Source organism: Rattus rattus, chromosome 1, assembly GCF_011064425.1.
Source record: "Rattus rattus isolate New Zealand chromosome 1, Rrattus_CSIRO_v1, whole genome shotgun sequence".
NCBI classification, from domain to species: domain Eukaryota; kingdom Metazoa; phylum Chordata; class Mammalia; order Rodentia; family Muridae; genus Rattus; species Rattus rattus.
The window spans coordinates 217344974-217363934 of NC_046154.1; positions in this window are offsets into that span (position 1 = coordinate 217344974).

Consider the following 18961-nt stretch of genomic DNA (forward strand, 5'->3'; position numbering starts at 1 on the left):
AACTGTTGGTGTGTTGTTGCTTTTACCTGAAGTACCCTATTCTAACTCCACCCTTCTTCCACCTCTCCTGGACTACTCATTTGTCAAACTACATCTTAGGTTTCATGTCCTCCGGGAAACTCTGACGAGTCTAACCTGGCTATGTGTTTTCTCATAGTGCCGTCAGAGCGGGCACCACCTTTTAACTAAAGCCACCTTATATGTCTCATTTCAGCACTCTCCTCAGACCTACAAAATGATTACCTAGTCAAGTAAACTGGTATAGGCGAACTGTAAAATGAGTGATAGTGAAGTCTTTATAGATGTGGAAAATGTCATAATTCCTCAATACTTCAAAAATATATCTGGATATTTTTCTTTTATAAGGAATACATTATATTTCCAATCCTATATAAATAAAGCCTGACTACTTGTCAATGTCGTTACTCGGATTTTATGCACTTTTTCTTTCTCGCTTGCATTCACATATTTCAAATAACATATCAGATTTTCAAATACTTATGCTTTCCTAAGAATGAGGAAGAAAAGGAAGCAAAATATTCAGCACAGCAACATTCTGCTGTAAAAATTAGAACACTCTATTAGGTCCTGAGATCTGACCAGCCCTTAAAATCAGTGTTAGGACATTGAACTCATCTTTGCCAGATTTTATTTAATCCACAGCTGCTCTTCATTTCATTTGATCTCAACTTATTAAGCCTGCTTGGTGTATGAAGCAGGTCTCAGCCAATCCTACTGTTTAGCTGTTTATAAAGGATGACACCATGTATTCTGGCTAAAATTACCTTTTGCCATATGTTTCTGCTAACTGTCAACTCACTTATATTCAGAAAATAGGTTTCTAAGAGCAAGTAGCAATAATTACCTAAGTGTAAAATAGTCACCTTATTTATGGGTAGATGTTGTGCCAACAGATATCATGTACAATAAAAGCTTGAGCTGAATATTTATTTACTCGTTCACTCACTCGACAAACACACGCTGAGTCCCCACTATGTGCTGCTACTCTGCAGTCCTAAAGACTACCATAGTATAATAATAAACACCGCAATGCTATAAACAATGGCTACTTGTGTACATACTGTATGATGTGCCATGCTAAGCCATATATGTGTCTTAGATCATCTCTTCTTTATGAAAAAATTCTTAACATGGGTATACTGCTGTCACATATTAAGATGCCGACACTTAGACACACTGATTCATCATGCAAGGTCAAAGTTGGCAAACAGCAAAGCCACAGTTTGAATCCAGAGACCCTAGAACTCCTATGATCTGTTCCCAACTTCACTGTTACCAGTGCCACTGTGCACTGTATCACTTCCCCCAGTCCTGCTCCCTCCTGTCCTCCTGCAAAATGAACAGCGTCAAACAGGAATCATTTCAAGGGTTTTCAGGTAGCAAAGGCTAACAAAATCAAATTCAAGTGTTAGGTTTGGAATCAGACAACATTTGAGTATATGGTGATGTTAGTGTTTGATGAATATTAACTGATGGTAGTTAATGACAAACTATAGTTAATGTGGTTGCACTGTATGACCTTTGAGGTACCTTCCGAGCAAGAGAGCTTGTGATTCAAGAAGTGGCTGAATCTAGTTGTTCCTAGATTCTATCTCTAAACTATCTCTTGAAAAATAACTACATTTTGTTCAGGCTATTTTCATAGCAATGAACTGGGCTAAATAAGATACTTAAAAAGAGGTCACTCACAAAAGGGTGGCTCAGGAAGGACATATGTTATCTCTGATTGGCTTGCATGTCAATAAAGAACTATAGATTTTACAAAAACACAGCTGATACATCATTTGGCATAATGGAAGGACCACAAAAGAAGTATTAATTTGTCTAATTGTTTAACTCATAAGCTCTGCTAAAATGTTCATCTATGTTTTTCTAAACCCAATGTATCAAAACTTGCTTAGGAAGACTTTGGTTGGTTTAACGAGTTTATAGGAATTTGATTGGTGCAGAAAATTATGGTTAATCTTGAATATACTTAAAAAGGTAATTCTTTGACTTCCTGCAAATTATTTGTTGTTCTGTAACCTCAACTCCCAGACCTCACCTGCTTAGACACATCATCTCCTCATATCCCACAGTGAAAAATGCTTGAACAGTGTTCTTCCTAGCTAACTTAATAGAATGGTTTCCTGGGTTATATAATATTCCCAACTCAAAGGCCACTCATTGCCAAGAGAAAGCAGTCCTCTTTTTAATTAACAACAAAACATAACAAAACAAAAACTAGGTACTATCCCTAGTCTTTTGTCCATGTTCACCAGATTTTTGACTTGTTTGCTTTTCGTGAACTTAGAGGTAAAGTAAAAATTCTATATTGGGGTTAAGTTTTGTATAAAATACTGATCAGTGGAAAGGAATCATTTTAGATATCCCGAAATCTGAGTTGCTACAATGTACTGTGAGTCAAACTCCATTTATGCATAAAACCTTTCATTCTGGGCTTCATGGCAATGATGCACATATTGTGTACCAATTCATATCCTTAATGTACTGTTTCCCCTGTAGAAAACAATATTTTCACAGTAAATTTGGAGCTGTGTCAACCAGTGATCTAAATTATATTTAAACAGGACCCTGATTTTTTTTTTAAAGAAGCCTTCGTAGCAAACCAAACAAAATGCTTACATAAGCCAGGAAAAGTTGTAGCAACAATATGATCATGCTATAATTATTGCCATTTAAGAAAAATCGAGTCTGTATGAAGAGAACCAGAGAGTTGACCAACTGTTTAGGCTTTGGATGGAAGCACTCCAACTCGAATCTGCCTGGTGATTAAAGTTCCGACCTTGAGAAGCACAAATCTCACTCCAGAGCCTACCTCTGTCACTCACCGAGTGACCTTGGCCATGTTACAGAGCTCTCCCTTTCCACAAGTCTACCTCATAGAACTGTAATGTGGTTTCGGTGTGCTAATGTATTTAGACGTTCTCATTCCCCTGCTTGGCACATAGGAATCACTCTATAGTGTATGCTAGGTTTTATTCATCCGAACGATTATTGAAAGTCTGCACGTGTCAGGGACAGAAATGTGTAAAGCAACCATCAAGAAAAATGACACAGTGGTGAGAAATGATTTTGTTTCTTTTTAGAAAAAGGCTTTTACATTTTTGTGTGTTCTTAGATACTTTAAGCATAGATGTTATTTTCTTGAATAGCTTGCATGCATCCTGCCAAGATGAAATGTCCATCTATAATGTCTTTAGGTGACATTTAAGATATAACAGTTAATTTTATTGGCTTATTTTCCTCTGCCACAGGTCAGTTTTGAAAACACACAGCATACATACTGGAACAGTAATGAAATGAAGGCTAGTGGAGTCACACATTGTTATTTACGACCCTTGTGACTACTGAGATTGTATCATGGACAGCTGAAGAAAACAAGAGGATTAGAGGCAGCTCTGAAAGCTGCACCTTTAGAAAATAATGAGTTTCTGCAATGAGAAATCATTGCTGAAGTACGCTTAATTTTCAGTGTCTGTAGAAGTCAAGAAACAGGAAGTCCTTGGGACTCTGCTTCTGACCTACACTCACTTAGGAACTTTGTCTCTGGGACAGTACATAGAAAGGCTTATGATTCACTCAGAAAAGAAAACACTGTATGTGAATGTATGGGACACAGAATGTGCTGACTTATAGATACACACACATAACATACATAATTATATGTATTATTTAAATTTAACATATTACATATTTATATTATATAGAGAGAATATACTGTACAATTTTAAATATATCTAATTATATATACATAATTATATGTGTATATGTTTTGTCTATACATATGTAGTACCACAGGGATGCCTGGCAGCTGCAGAGGTCAGAAGAGGGTATTAGATTCCTTGAACTGTAGTTGTCAATGGTTGTGATCTCCCTTTGGGAGCTGGGAACAAAACCTGTTCTGCCTGAACAGTCATTATTCTTAATGCCTGAGCTATGTCTCAGGCCCCAATAAAGTTGCTGTCTTCTTCGCTGATGAGATCCTTGAGGTATGTACTTTGGGCCTTATAGTTCCATGGACTCCATCTGTCTGTGTCAGAAGAACTGACGACATTTGGGATTTTCAGCAGTAAGTGAATGGTATTACCCATCACTTTATGTGGAACATCCACTGTATGGTTCATCTTGCCGATTTACCAAAATAAAAGAAACCTCTGACAATATTGTATTTGTTTCATGGATTTGATCACAAAGGAATTGCAGAACATATTTTATTACATTTTGAGTTTTAAATCCAGTTTCTTTTTTGACTTTGAATAAAATTCATCTTTCATTTCCTGTCATGGATAAAGCCCATCCAACCTCATGAAGTGCCTTAAGCCTACTAAACTCAGCATCGAGTTAAATAAAGAAACATTGGAGTCATACATGTTTATTTAAATTAGTTTTGAAACAGAACAGGGAAATATGTCTTCCACAGTTAGAGTGACCATTCTGTGTTCTCATTAATGAACGATAAGAAAACAATCTGTTCTGAGCTCAGCTTTCTCATTCATAAGACAAGGTTGTTAAACCAAAATAGATACCAATGCACTCCACTTTGTAATCAGTATGCGTTTTTTTAACCCCTAACTAATAATTACCTTTTAAATTATCTGAAGAATCTAAGACCAATTTTTATTTAAAAATTAATGTGAGTATACATATGGAAAAAGTGTACTGTGAATGAGTTGAGATTTAGAAGGCTATTTTACAGTTTTGAGAACTAAATACAAATAAATACATATAAAATTTTATTTCGAGTGAATAAGTGGAATGATTATACGAAGTAGATGCAGATTAATGGTGAAGATTTTACAATAGGAATTATACAGCTTTAAATCCTATGCTCATGACAGTGCCAGGGATAGCGTATTATGAAATCTCCTACTCCAATCTTTATTGCCAAAGACAGTACATACTTAGTGTACTGCTGAAAAGATCAACACCACATCGTGTAGCATGGAGACTAGTTCATTGAACACCTTCGAATATTACCTATGTGCGGATCCTGTCTGCAAGTGTTTCTGCTCAGGGTAAGAAATTCTGGCTTCACCAGAAGCAACCTTGACTTCAATAGACAAGGATGCATCTTGGAAACGTGTACTTCACAATGATTATCAGTTTGCACATTTGGGTCTCACATTTATATGCAAATTCCAGGTCTGTCAAGTGTTGCTTACTTAGGTTCTGAGATGTATTCTTTCTCCTTCTAAGTGGATGGTATGAGGTTTATGAAAGAAAGTATATAGCATAGCCTCTAGTATGTAGCAACCTTACAAATGGTAGTCATTTTAGCACACTTCTTCAAGCTTGGAATAGTCAAGGGAACAAAAAAGCATGTCAATCAATATTTCTGGAGAAATGAATGAGAAAATGAATAATCCTTGGTTGTTGAACTGCACCCAGACTCTCAACGTCTTCTGGGAGTGAGGCAGGTCCTGAGATCCCACAGCTCCCTATGGAAGGCATGTCATTTTCAAAGATGTCTCTCTTGACATGTAAACAATGCCCAGTAAACCTCTTGTGCTCTTTTTATGAAAGCAACTAGCAGCTAGGGATTGCACGTTTCCCCCACTCAGTTATAAAGCTGTCTCATGACACTTTCCTTGGGCATGTGGTCAAATGGGGATGCTCAAAAAGGAGAAGACAGGGCTGAAAGCTTTAGGAAATCTAAAATGAAGTCGTATCAGCTCCATTGAGTGTTCTTGAACTAGTTATACAAAAAAGACCTAAAAAAAGTGTTTGCTTCATACATAGACATGCTTTAAATTGTAGGCAAGACATTAAAAGAATAAAAAGAACAATCGGCATTAAAAAAGTATACTTCACTGGATAATGTATGGATCCAAAGCTAACAAGATTTTTATTACTAAAATGTTTAAATAAAATTAAATCATTTTAGAACTACATTTAATCATCAATTATGTGTGGGCTCCCTCTGCTGGATCTTCACACTCTGAATACTGGGAGAGGTTTAGTGCCATATAGTTAGTTAGTTAGTTACCTAACAAAATACTTTACTCAAGGTGTTGTAATCAACATAAAATGATCACACACAATTTCAAACCCATAGTTCAATATTTTGTCAAATGATGAAGCTAAAATCAGTTGTAGTTGTATTTTTCATCAGCATTGAAAAATAGGGCTTTTATTTTGGTGTGGGTCAGAGTGTAAGTGTTTTGAGTGCTTTAGTTTATCTCTTGAAAGGATGTAGATGCTCTTTGTAGAGGGGTCATATGTGGTCCATGGTGCTGGTTGCCAGGGTAACCATGTCCTCTGTCTGTACATGTCAAGGCTACTTGTTCCTTTGGAGACAATTGGACTATCAGATGGAAGGAAACAGAAAAAATGCAAATTATGATGTAGGCTTTGCTGCAGAAAGGTATGGTTATATGCAGCCAACTCAGAGGCTTCTTCATATCCATAGCGAGTTTCTTTAATGTTAATAATATTGTCAGTTTCTCTGTCACAAGTCCGCCCTGGTAAGTGCTCAGCCACTTCCTTCCATTGAAGCAGAGGCTGTTTTATTTGCTGAGCTTGGAAAAGGATGTGAGAGCAAGAATGTTCACTAATGTAGCTAAAACTTTTCTCTACCTAATGCCATAAGCTATTAACCCAAAACACTGTTAAAGTGTTATCTTTCCAATTTACAAAGCATATCTAATAAGATTTTCTCTTCAAAAATACGGCACAGTGATCCTGAATTCAGGTACTGTGCTCTAACACTTATTGGAAGAAGGTTGTAATTAGGATACATTTCACTTTAAGATTAGCAATGTTTGGTTTAGCTTTTTCTTTCTTTTAAGAACAGAATTAAAATGCTTTACTGTCAACCAGAATCTGTCTTGCTCTTTCTAATGTAGCTTCATAGAGTGAGGTGTCCAAAATTAAATTTTGCTTTTCATCAATTTAGGCAAAATACAATTTAAGTGTGAAAATTTACAATTGTACTTTAATGCTTTTTCATAGTTGAGACAGGGTATGGCTGTGCCTCCTAGGTTGCTTGGGCCAGCTCTTTTCCTGTTTCAGCTTCCCAAATGTAATTATAGTTATGTGACACCATCCTGGTTTATTTATTTACCTTTTATCTCAGAGTTTCCAAACCCATATAAAAATAAATTTTACATCATAGATAACAATAAGAGTCCTGAATCATGTTCAGCCACAAAATATATCAATGGTTCTAAACTGAGCCTTTTATAATATCTTCACAGAGCCCAAAGAATTCCTTAAAGTGAAAGGCTTCATTGATAATTGAAGCCACTTTCACTGACACATTGGACAAGCATGGTGGTGAGAGATGTAGGTACTTATCCAATGACAAAAGCCCTGTTCTCCAAGACAGGATTTAGGAGCCTCATGAGACTACTGAGTACTAAGAATGGGAAAGAACTCAAAGTGAAGGTGTGCTGTAAGTATAGAGATACATGGAATTTTAAAGCCATAGTGCTCAAAAATAGATATAAAATAGTTTATAATGTTAGAATGATAATATTAAGACCATATTGAGGTAAGTAAAGTATGTTAAATGTACTGTCATCAGTTCATTTAATTTGGAACCTTAAAACTACTTTGGTTTGCAAGGTGTTGGACAGGATGATTTTTAATTGTTCTCATAAAGGAGCTCTTTCAGAAAGGAATAATAGAACACAGAGGTTAGAGTGGATGGGCTATGGAAAGAGTGTTGGGGAGCACCCATAACTAGTGGGTACATTAAAAAGAAGGAAAGGAGAGGGGGGAGGGGGATGTTTGCTCGGAAACCGGGAAAGGGAATAACACTCGAAATGTATATAAGAAATACTCAAGTTAATTAAAAAAAAAAAAAAAAAGAAGGAAAACTGGCTAGGGACAAGGGTCAAAAGTATTCTTTCAAAAAGAAAAAATGTGAGTTTTAGTATGGTTAGGGGAAGAAACTGGTGGGGGGGGCAAAGACTAAAGATCATTAAAATCCTCAATTCCAGTTTTCCAAATAGGTCACGTAGGCAAGATGTGGGGTACCTTGTAAAGGTGATTACAAAGAAGGAAACAAGCTTCTAGATGTACTATCTACAATTCTATTTATAACATCTATGCAGTATCTAAGATTTTACATTGTGTTATCTATTCTCTGAGATGGTACATTCTGCGAGCTACTAGCAGGAGGCTGAATGTGTGGATTTTATGACCATGAGATGATTGGGACAGTCACTGGAGAGGCAATCACTTTGGAAAAATAAAAGGGTGAGAAGGAAGTATTAGTGAGAAGAGTAGATTTGGAGTACTCTAACATGGCTTTGCTTTCAGGACACTGAAGACTTACCCAAGAACATCACTCACAAAGAAAATGAAGATAAGGGTGCCTTTTGATGTTGTTTGAATATAAATGAAATTGTAGAATGCTCTTACGAGCTGGTAATATTTTGTCTCCCCAAAGTTAATATGCAGATGTCATAACCTCCGAATGCAGTGATATTTGGAGATGGTACCTAAGGGAGTAATCAAAACTCCATAATAGTGTTGGACTATCCTTAGGAAAAGAGACATCATCTTCTTCCCTCCTTCCCTCTCTTTCCCTCTCCCTTCCTTTCTCCACGCTCCCTCACAAACACTAAGAAGAGGTCTTGAGAATTGTCCATAGTTTTCCAGTTTCCAAACAGTAATAGAATATGGTCATATTTGTAAATTACAGTCTATGATATATTGAAATGATGTTCTGAATAGATGAAGAGAAGAGATCACAGTCCTAGGCTGGTCTCTATCTTGTCCTCCTGCCTCAAACATTCTGCATGCTAGACTTGGAGGTTTCTACAATATAAGGCTTAGATTATGTGCATGCATGTGCATGTGCGTATAAGTGTGTGTGTTTTCAAAGCCAGGAGAATAGAGATCTGGAAGATTACAGGAGTTAATAGCCACTTTATATCGTGTAAATTGCTGACTTTGGTCTCACCTCTATGCCATGAAGCACTGAGTCAAGCACTGCTTGTTCGGGTCTATGAACTGGGGGATAGGCTTCTGCATGATACTCCTTGGCATCAGCAGGTTGAAGACAGACATTTTTCTCATATGGAGATGCCGGCTTACCATGACCTACTCATTGAAACTGCCAGTTCTGTGTTTTTCAAGCCTGCATCATTCATGAAACAGCTTTTACCAGGACTCTCTACCAATCACCCCTCATTGTAGGAGCTATTTCTCTATAGCTAACCAATGAACATGTACAATATATTACAGATTTCATATTCTTTTGGCTTCTCTGGTTGAACATTGGGTGATACAGAACTAAAATCCTAAAAAGAGGAGGTCAACTTTGGAAATCAGGAAACAGATATCACATTTGTTCATTCATGTACGTATTTATGGTTGGTGTCATACTCATAGGTCATATGAGAAATGGATTTTGACAAGGTTACGTTTAAGCAGGCAAGTGCAATAAAAGCTGTCCACATGCTTTCAAGAGAGGGTCCAAACAGTCATCATCCTCTACGTAGCTTGGATTTCAAAGGAACGCTGATTTGAGATTGTGGTTTATTGTCTACAAGGTACATTAGAGGACAACGAGAAAACGAATCTGTCCTTTGGGCCCAAAAATACATCAGAGCAAGGAAAAGAATCAACTGACATGTGGAAGGCATTTAGGCGAATATGTGAGGGCTCTTACGTTTTAAAACTGCTATTCATGTCTAACACCACCTACTCACTGTCTATTACTGAAGCCAGCTCACTGCCTCATATTCTCTCCTAGTTTCATTTCTATCGCTCTGATTGCTTTACAAAAAGCTACTTGGAAAGAAAGGGTTAGTTTTATCTTATAATTTCAGGTTATACTCCAACTGTTGGGAAATCATAGCTGCAGATACTTGAAGTATATAGTCACATCATATCCAGCATGAAAAAAGAGATGGCAATTACTATATATGCATTCAAACGTTCTTTATTGTTTGTGCTTAGCTAGATTTTTTCCCCATTTCTATAATTCAGGAACCATTGCCTAAGGAATAGTGTCACTTGTAGTGCTCTGTCTTCCTGCTTCAATTAACCTGATTAGAACAATCCTCAGACATGCCACAGGCCAACAAAAACTAGACAATCGTCACTTATGCACCTTTCTCCAGGTGATTGTAAGATATGCCAAGTTCACAACTAAGCCGAAATATCACACATTCTATTGACAATAACTTTCCTTGGTACCTGACAAACAGGTCTCAACAGCATCTGTTATTTTTCCCCACTTTTCTTGGTACCATGGTATTCTCTCCCTCTGGCTATTAAATCATGTAGCTTCTGCAAGACTGTATCTGGAATGAATACCTTCTTCTGTAGCTCTGAGGCCATAGTCATAAGTTAAATTGTGCCTTTCACTAAGGTATTTTCATTATCTTGCTGATAATCTCTAGATACCTTTTCTCTTTAGAATTCCTGTGAGACATATAGGATTTTCTCAAACTCTTACCTAAACTTCACCAAATTCCTTACAGAAACATTACATCTCTCTCTCTCTCTCTCTCTCCCTGTGTGTGTGTGTGTGTGTGTGTGTGTGTGTGTGTGTGTGTGTGTGTATACATATCTTCATGTATTTTCTTGCATATATTTAGGTAAAGATCTGTGAATGCATGAATGGAAGCCTGAGGTTGATGCTGGGAATTTCCTCCATTCCCTTTCCACATTACTCACCGAAGAAGATTTCTCAATCAAAACTAGAGCTCAGTAATATGACTAGTTTGGAATTTTCTGCCTTCCAATGCTAGAAATACAGACAGGTTGCCTGGCATTTCAGGATGTTTCTGAGGGTCTGAACTCTAGTCCTTATACAGGGATGAAAAGCATTTTACTGTAGAGCTATCTTACCAGCCCCGGAAACATTTCATTCTCCTTAATTAACGACAATTACAATTATTCAGATGCCTTTTGTTTGTTTTAGAACTATTAGCTCTAAATGTCCAAGGCAGCAATGTATTGATAAATACTATGGTTAGCATGCAGGAATGGCTTATAGATGTTAATTAATTTGTTTAAAGTTAATTTATTTGTGTGTGTTTATGTGTGAGCATAAATACACACACAACAGGCGTGTGCATATACATATGTTATAGGAACATGTGTGCAAGTGTCCACAGAGGTCTGCAGAGTGAGTCCTACCATGTGGAATTATAGGGAGTTGTAAGATGTCTGCTATAGGTTCTGGAAATTCATCTCTGGTTCTCTGCAAGGCTAGAGCTAGACAGGTCATGGACATCATAAGAATATAGCCCACAGAATCAACTTACCAAGGCTCATAGGAGTTCACAGAGATTGAAGCAACAATTAATGACCCTGTATGGATTTGACCTAGGTCCTCGGAATATCCATTATGGTTGTCTAGCTGAGTGCTTCTGTGGAACTCCTAACAGTGTGAGTGGAGCATGTCTCTGACACTTTCTCCTGCTCTTGAGAGCTTTTTCGTTCTACTGGGTTGCCTCAACCAGCCTTGATATGAGGGTATAGGCTTATTGTAACGTTTTATGCTATGTTCAGTTGATATCCCTGGGAGACCTGCTCTTTTCTGAAGGAAAACAGAGGAAGAATGGATATAGGAAAGAAGGGAGTTAGAGAGGGCAGGACTAGGGGAGAAAGAAAGGCAACTGTGATCTGGTATAATAATAATAATAATAATAATAATAATAATAATAATAATAATAATAATAATAATAATTAGAATGCTAAACCCCTGAGCCATATCCCAGGCCTAAGGAAAGTTTAAGTGAATAAAATCATATGAACATCATGGAGTGCCATATCTGAGACAGAAATATAATACATTCTGATATATGTATATGGTATTCGTGTGTATATGTGTGCATAATTGAGAACGGTATGAGTGTGCATAGATGTCAGGACCAGAGGTCAATATCTTCCTTAAGTTACTTTCCACCTTACCCTTTTGAGACAGAGTCACTAAACTTGCAGCTCACCAATTCAGGCAGACTGGCTAGTAGGGGAGCCCCGTCTGTGGTCCCATCTCCATTTTCTCACTGTGGGGATTACAATGTGTACCTCCCTGTATGATTTCACATGCTCAAAGGAGGTCCTCCTTCCACTGAGAGCACTTCCAGCAGAGTGATGTTCCCGGCCGCCACCGTATCATGGTTATTATCCAGTCTTTCACATTGCCCTGCAGACATTTCTTTCATATATAAAGTACAATGATAAATAACATTTCCTAATATTTCACACTATAATTTCTATTTAAGATAGTATTCCAGTAATTATTAGTAAACGGCCCTCATTATATGTGGGCTGGCTGAGGAAGCCAATGAAATTATGTTGTAGAAGTTATTTTTACTTATCTGATAGAATTTTCTTGCCTTTAATCTATTTCTTCTCTACCTCCCTATCATCTCCTGACCAAATGACCTTGTTGACACATTTAAATAAAAGAATGTCAACTATTTAGAGGGCACTGGGTCTGAGGTTGGGTTGCAAGTTTGTCCTAACTTTATTCATTGTGGGATACTTACCAGGAATAACAACAACTTGCCCTCCCTATGTCTCCAGGGAGATGGATTTGGCTGTTGGAAGTCACAGATACACTGGAGACAGCAACAGAATAAACATTTCAATGTTATATTTTCAAGGGGGCATGTATTTACTGAGAGACAGATCAACAGAAAAGAGTGAACCGAAAAGTGGGACTTCTATTTTTAAAGTTATAAAAATGTTATGGGCCAAGAATGGTAGTGAGGGAGGTATACAGGGAAGAAATGAGCAGCATTTTCTATGAACAAAGAGACTGAATTTTAGAACACTTTTGGGAGAGAAAAGTAAGCAATAGTTTAACATTCAAGAAAAAACTTGCTTGAGAACTGAGGAGAAGACGCAGCATTTATGAGCATTTCTAACAGACGGCCTGGGTTCAGTTCCCAGCACCCATGCAGGGCCTCACAATCACTCCTAACTCCATTTCTAGGAAATTTGACATGCTCTTCTGAACTTCTAGGGAGCCAGGTACATGCTTGGTATACATTCATACATACATGCAGGCAAAATACCCCCTACATGTAAAATAAAATAAATCATAACAATTCTTTATAAAAATATGTTTTACTAATGTCAATAAAATTGTTAGCTGTATTGTGAATGCAGATGACCTCAATTTTCTGAAAAGTAAGATGGCTTTATAGAGTGAGCCAGGGGTAGAAGGTCTAATACAAATAGATTGCACATGCCACAGGCACAGCACAAACAAATGGAATAGGGTCCGCAAATCATGGCAGAGAGACATAGGTACACCTAGCCACAGGCCTGGCCAGAGCCCTTTCAATCAAACATGCTCAAGTTCCAGGCTGGAAAAGTAGAGGCTAATTTTGAAGTTAGAATAAGACAAGGTAACGAAGACAAGCTTGTAGAAGAGGGGAGGTAGGGTTTCCTAGTTACGGTGGAGTCTTTTTTAATCCTTTTCTACTCCCGTATCTGTTTGATTATAAAACAACCATGTTTAGAAGACATGACTAAACGTTCCCTCACACAGAAAGCAAGCAACTTCAGTTCACAAGAGGACAAATGCAACACCAATAAGAGAACTGACGACAGATTTGAACACAAATTCCCACATGTTAGAGTAAATCTCTGTTTGAGTCCAAATCATGGTATCTGGTTACTGGAAAAGATTTCCTGGCGACAGTTTAAACCCATGGAAGGTTACTGTCTTACTCATGACTAGCAAGGAAGGCAAAGACTATATTAGTCAGACATGCTGGATTTTAAAACCACACACACGAATCCTCAAAGTTCCTCAAACTGAGAGAGGCAGATATATTGTAGGAGTCCTATCAAAAGAGAGTAGTCATTTTTCTTGCAACATTAATCCTTATTGTAATTAAGTACTCTTTAATTGGGGAGAAGATTCATCTCAACATGTCATTTTAACTAGGTCATATAATATTTAAAAAGTTATGTACAGGTTTTGTTTTGACATTCTCATAAAATGTAATTATAGACTAGAATCACAAGATTTTATGAGTGAGATGGGTTTTGAGTTCAAGATTTTACTTTTTGATTATTTTCTATATCCTCACATCCTGCTGCATTAACATTATCTTGCTTGGTAAAGCACCTCTCCTCACAAAATAAAACATTTCATCATTTAAGTTTTTATAACTATTGATTAGGAAAAGTTTCTTGTTTTAAATACTTACCAAAAATACGATGAGGGGCAGAGAAAAAGACAGAGAGTGATTAGTAATTTATCTCCTAAGATATGAAATATGATATTAAAATGGAGTTGAAAAATAAATTTAGTCCAAGCATTACGTTTACTGAGTCAAAAGTCAAAAAATAATTTCTAAGCCACTGAGATGAAAATCTATTTTGGGTCAGGATAATCCTTAAAATACTGTAAGATTCCAGAAACTTATATAAGATGGTGGTTAATATAACCATTAAAATGTTAGTATCAGGCAAGTATGTCCACTATAAGAAACTAGTACAAACTCTCCATGTAACTCTCCAATAGCCTCAGGATTGATATCCCTTCATAGCCATTTGTATACCATGCTATTCCGTGACATCGGCCAAACACATAGACCTAGCAGAACTATCAATGGTGCGTTCTAAAATCTGAATGTCAATTCTGCTACAACTCTCCTTACTCACTCTGCAGTTTCTCATATACTGTTGCAGACACTCACAAAAATGAACTAATTTGCTAAATAATTTCTATTCACATGCAGGCATACTGTTAGATTCCATAATTATGAATCTTAGACCCTCATAGACATTGTAATTTAGATTATGAAACACATAGGCATTATTTCTCATAAGTTAAGGAAAACAATCCATTCCAGTCACACGTGGTGCTATCTATGGCAAATCATTCCAGATGAGACAGCGCTGGGATTTTTCTCTCTGTTATTTACATTCACAGTGTTTTAAGATAGTGCTGGGGAACAGACCATTCATGGCGGCCAGTGGTTCTTGAGCTGTGCCAAAATTAAATGTATTTTTCTATAAGTTTAAACATTTAGAAAGAATAAAACAGTTTCATCAGAGCGAAAATTTAAAATCTGAAATGTTTAGAAATGTGAATGTCAGCACACGTAGCTCGGGGAAGCTGCTCTTCATTAGGCAAAAGTCAGGAACAAAACCAGCTGCTCTCTTCAGGCTCTGATGAAGTGAGAGGTTTCTCTTTTTTAAACAGATTCTATTTAATCCTAGTAAACCATTTACAGTCACTATTTCAAAGAGTGCTCTTTAAGTACAATTGAATTATCCTAAGGGAAGCTAGAGGAAACCTCTCAGTGTGATTGCACCAGGCCAACATTTGGACATAACCATGTACTTGCAACTGGATATGTGCAGGGGATTCCTAAGTAACTACAGGAATTGTCACATTATACCTCAAAAATCAATTGAATTGCTTTAAGTATTTTAATCTTCAAGCTTCCCTGAATCATCCCTTTCAAAAAAAATTCTTGAAGGAAGAAGGTTATTTGCACAAGTAAACCTGTTTCTCAAAGGCATTTAAAGTGTCCATTATAACTAAGTTCAATAAAGCTATGATGTGGCACACATAAAAGCTATACTAAGTTCATGATAAATTTCAAATGGCTACCTTATGCAATGTAAGTGGATGTGTATCTAAGGATTCAAATTTCTCACTAAGTAAAGGAGAGAAGGTGCTAAGTCTGCCCTCTCAAATGCAAAATGTTTCAGAGAAAGTTGAAAGATGTGAACTTTCTGAAGGGCAGCCAAGATTGGCCTGCAAATCTTCATGTGCAAATTCAAGAAAACAGGTGAACTGCCATGTGATGCTAGAGATATCAAAACAAAATTCAATTCTAAATACAGTCACATAAGAGAAAAGTCAGGAGAACCATGTTTCATTTTTCACGTACAAGGTGATCCCATGAAGATAGTTTGAAATTTTATTATTTTTGGATATTTTTTCAAAATAAGCTGGAGCACTGGACAAAGTAAACCCATTTATACATCAAGCTAAGAGGCAGGAAAGAATGACATGAAAAATCCTATTCCTGATTCTCACCATCACTTTGAAATAGAATTCTAAACTGCAAACTCCGCTGTATGAAATTAAAGTAACCTTCCTATAAAAATTTTAACAGTATGAAAACTAAGTAATTTTAAATATATTAAAATGTCTGTATTCAAACTTATCTTGTGTAAAAGTGACCATCATTCATTTGTATAGTGCCTGTTAAAAGTGTTACAAGGTGTGCAAGTCATATACGCAGTGACATACATGTTCCAAAAAGACTGAAAAGGAAAAGCCAACCTCGAAAAAGAAAGGGGGAAACAGAGAAAAAGGAAGGGGGACCCAAAGAATGTGCCTCAAAGTCTGAGTGTGAGCTAAAAGGAACCGTCCTGAAGAAACATCACTCTTCAATTAATAATGAATTAATAATGGTAGGACATTCATATTCAAAACCCAAATTATCAATTTCAGTACATACCACCCCTTTTTAAAATTTAAACTTATAGTTTCACAATCAGATCTCTCTCTCTCTCTCTCTCTCTCTCTCTCTCTCTCTCCCTCCCTCTCTCTCTCCCCTCTCTCTCTCTCTCTCTCTCTCTCTCTCTTTCTTTCTCTCTCTCTCTCTCTTTCTTTCTCTCTCTCTGTGTGTGTATACATGAGCACACCCCTGTCCACTGACGATTATTGGAATTTCCTCAATACTCAGAGGCTTAACTATAGACATTTCATTAAGCTTCCCTTCTCCAGGTCAGGAGTTAGGCAGTTTCTGCTAAGTCTTTCTTATTTCCATGTTCTAGTAGACATCTTGAATAAGTCTTAAGGGTCTTAGCTTCATTTCCACGTGTGGTGCCTTGAGTCTTTGCTTACACGGGACTTAAATACCAGTGTTGTTCTCATAATCAGGGAGTCTGCATAGAGGAGATTTTACACATGGATGTGCAACTTTCTGAGATACTGAGGGTTTCTAAGCAGAAGATTTAAAGTTTCAAGTCCTCCTCTGACCTAACCTGAGCATCCCAGAATCTCACTTCCGTGTCTCACTGGTAATGCTAGATATCTGGCCCATTCCAGATATAAGGGAATGGAACTGTTGTGTCTCAGTAAGAGGAGTAGCCAAGAATTAGTAGCCATTTTTAATTTTCCATACACATTTACAGCAAAGGGTAACTATTTTGTTAATGCTTTCCTGGTGTTTATGGAAAACAGTTTCTAGTTTTATGTTTTTAAAACAGTTACAATTATAGTTATTAACATACATCATTTAATAAAGTTAACATTATCGCAGCTTACTTTTAGAAAATGGATACATCAATGCCATAAACCTCTTGTTTTGGGGTGAGTTTTGGGTCTATTCACTGTGTGTGTGTGTGTGTGTGTGTGTGTGTGTGTGTGTGTGTGTGTGTGTTAGTAGGATATTTACTTTTTTAAAAGGTTTCCTTTATTTTCTTCCTATTGAATTTATTTTAGGTAAGTAGCACACTACCTGAGATGGCATCTACTCAGGCAGGTGGAAGTCATTGGGACAAAGTTGCCACATTACTAGGACTTCTTAGAAAAACAACTATTACTTCCCAGTCATTTAGGACTAAAGATGATCACTCGGAACTAGTCTAAGAAATGCTGAATCTCTAGGCCAATGACATGCATCTTCTAATATTTAATTGCAGTGTGTTTGTCCAAGCCAGCAGCTTCCTCGCTGATTCAATGCCCTGCTGGAAGTCTTTTACCAAACTGAATGTTGACAACTTTATTCCAAGGCACTTTCATGACTAACATATATTGTTAAAGTAGGTTTTATGACTCCAGTTTTGTCTCTGCCAAGAGAACCTGCAGGTGAAACCATTGATTATGTATAAGAAATAGCTGGATTTCTTTCCAACAACTTCCTTGTCTTTGAGATCTTGAATCATGGTGCTGGTTTCCATCTCCCAGTTGCCGTGTGTGCCAAAAGTTACATTTGTTGCCTAACCTTGACAACCAAAAGAAAATGAATTTGGATATTAATATAATACCTTGTTAATTTTTATAACTTTCCTTTTTGGATAATGCTTTCTTAACAGTTTATAGTATCCTTTTCTCTTAGGTGTGTGTGTGTGTGTGTGTGTGTGTGTGTGTGTGTAGTATACATATGTGCATGTAGCAGTGTGCGTGCATATAGAGTGCACAGGAAGACACTGAGTGTTCTGTCTACCCCCTTTCATCTCATTGATTTCAACAGAGTCTTCTTCTTGTCTAGAGCTAGGCTGGCAGCCCATAAGCCTTAGCAATGCTTTGGCCTCTGCCTCTGACTGGTCTGTGATTACAGGCACCAGTGTGTGGTGGGACCTTAAACATAGGTCTTCACCCCTGCAAAGCAAGTATCCTTAGCTACTGAGCCCTTATTGCATTTTTAATTTTAAAACTTTGAACCAGTTTTGGAAAATGCAATCAATGAATTGTTATATAAACACTTATTTGGGTTGGGGATTTAGCTCAGTGGTAGAGCGCTTGCCTAGGAAGCGCAAGGCCCTGGGTTCGGTCCCCAGCTCCGAAAAAAAAAAAAAAGAACTAAAAAAAAAAAAAAAACAACAACAACAACAACAAAACACTTATTTGCCCTCTGAGTGATCGCCGTGTGGTAAAATTCCTGGGTAATGTCCTACTAGGCCTTTTGGTGCATATATTAAAGCTATGGAAAACAGAAAATGAATTGAAATGATTATTTCAACAGAACATAATTAAGTACTGGCTTAGTTTAGAACTGATCAAACATTTTTATAAATGTATTTGAATTGAGGAGCTGGTTCTGAATGTCAAGAGCTCCAGTCAGAAATGTTAGAAGCATGTATGGTAACAGAGGTAGAAGCAAAAACAATGGAATTCCTATTAGAAAAAGATCTCTTGGAAGAAAGGCTTTGGCCACTGTTTGACTTGGACACTTGCTAGTGTATCAAATGGTCAGTGTGAAACAACACTAAGTAGCAAATAGTATGTGTGAGCTCCCTAGGCATGCAGATCACAACCATC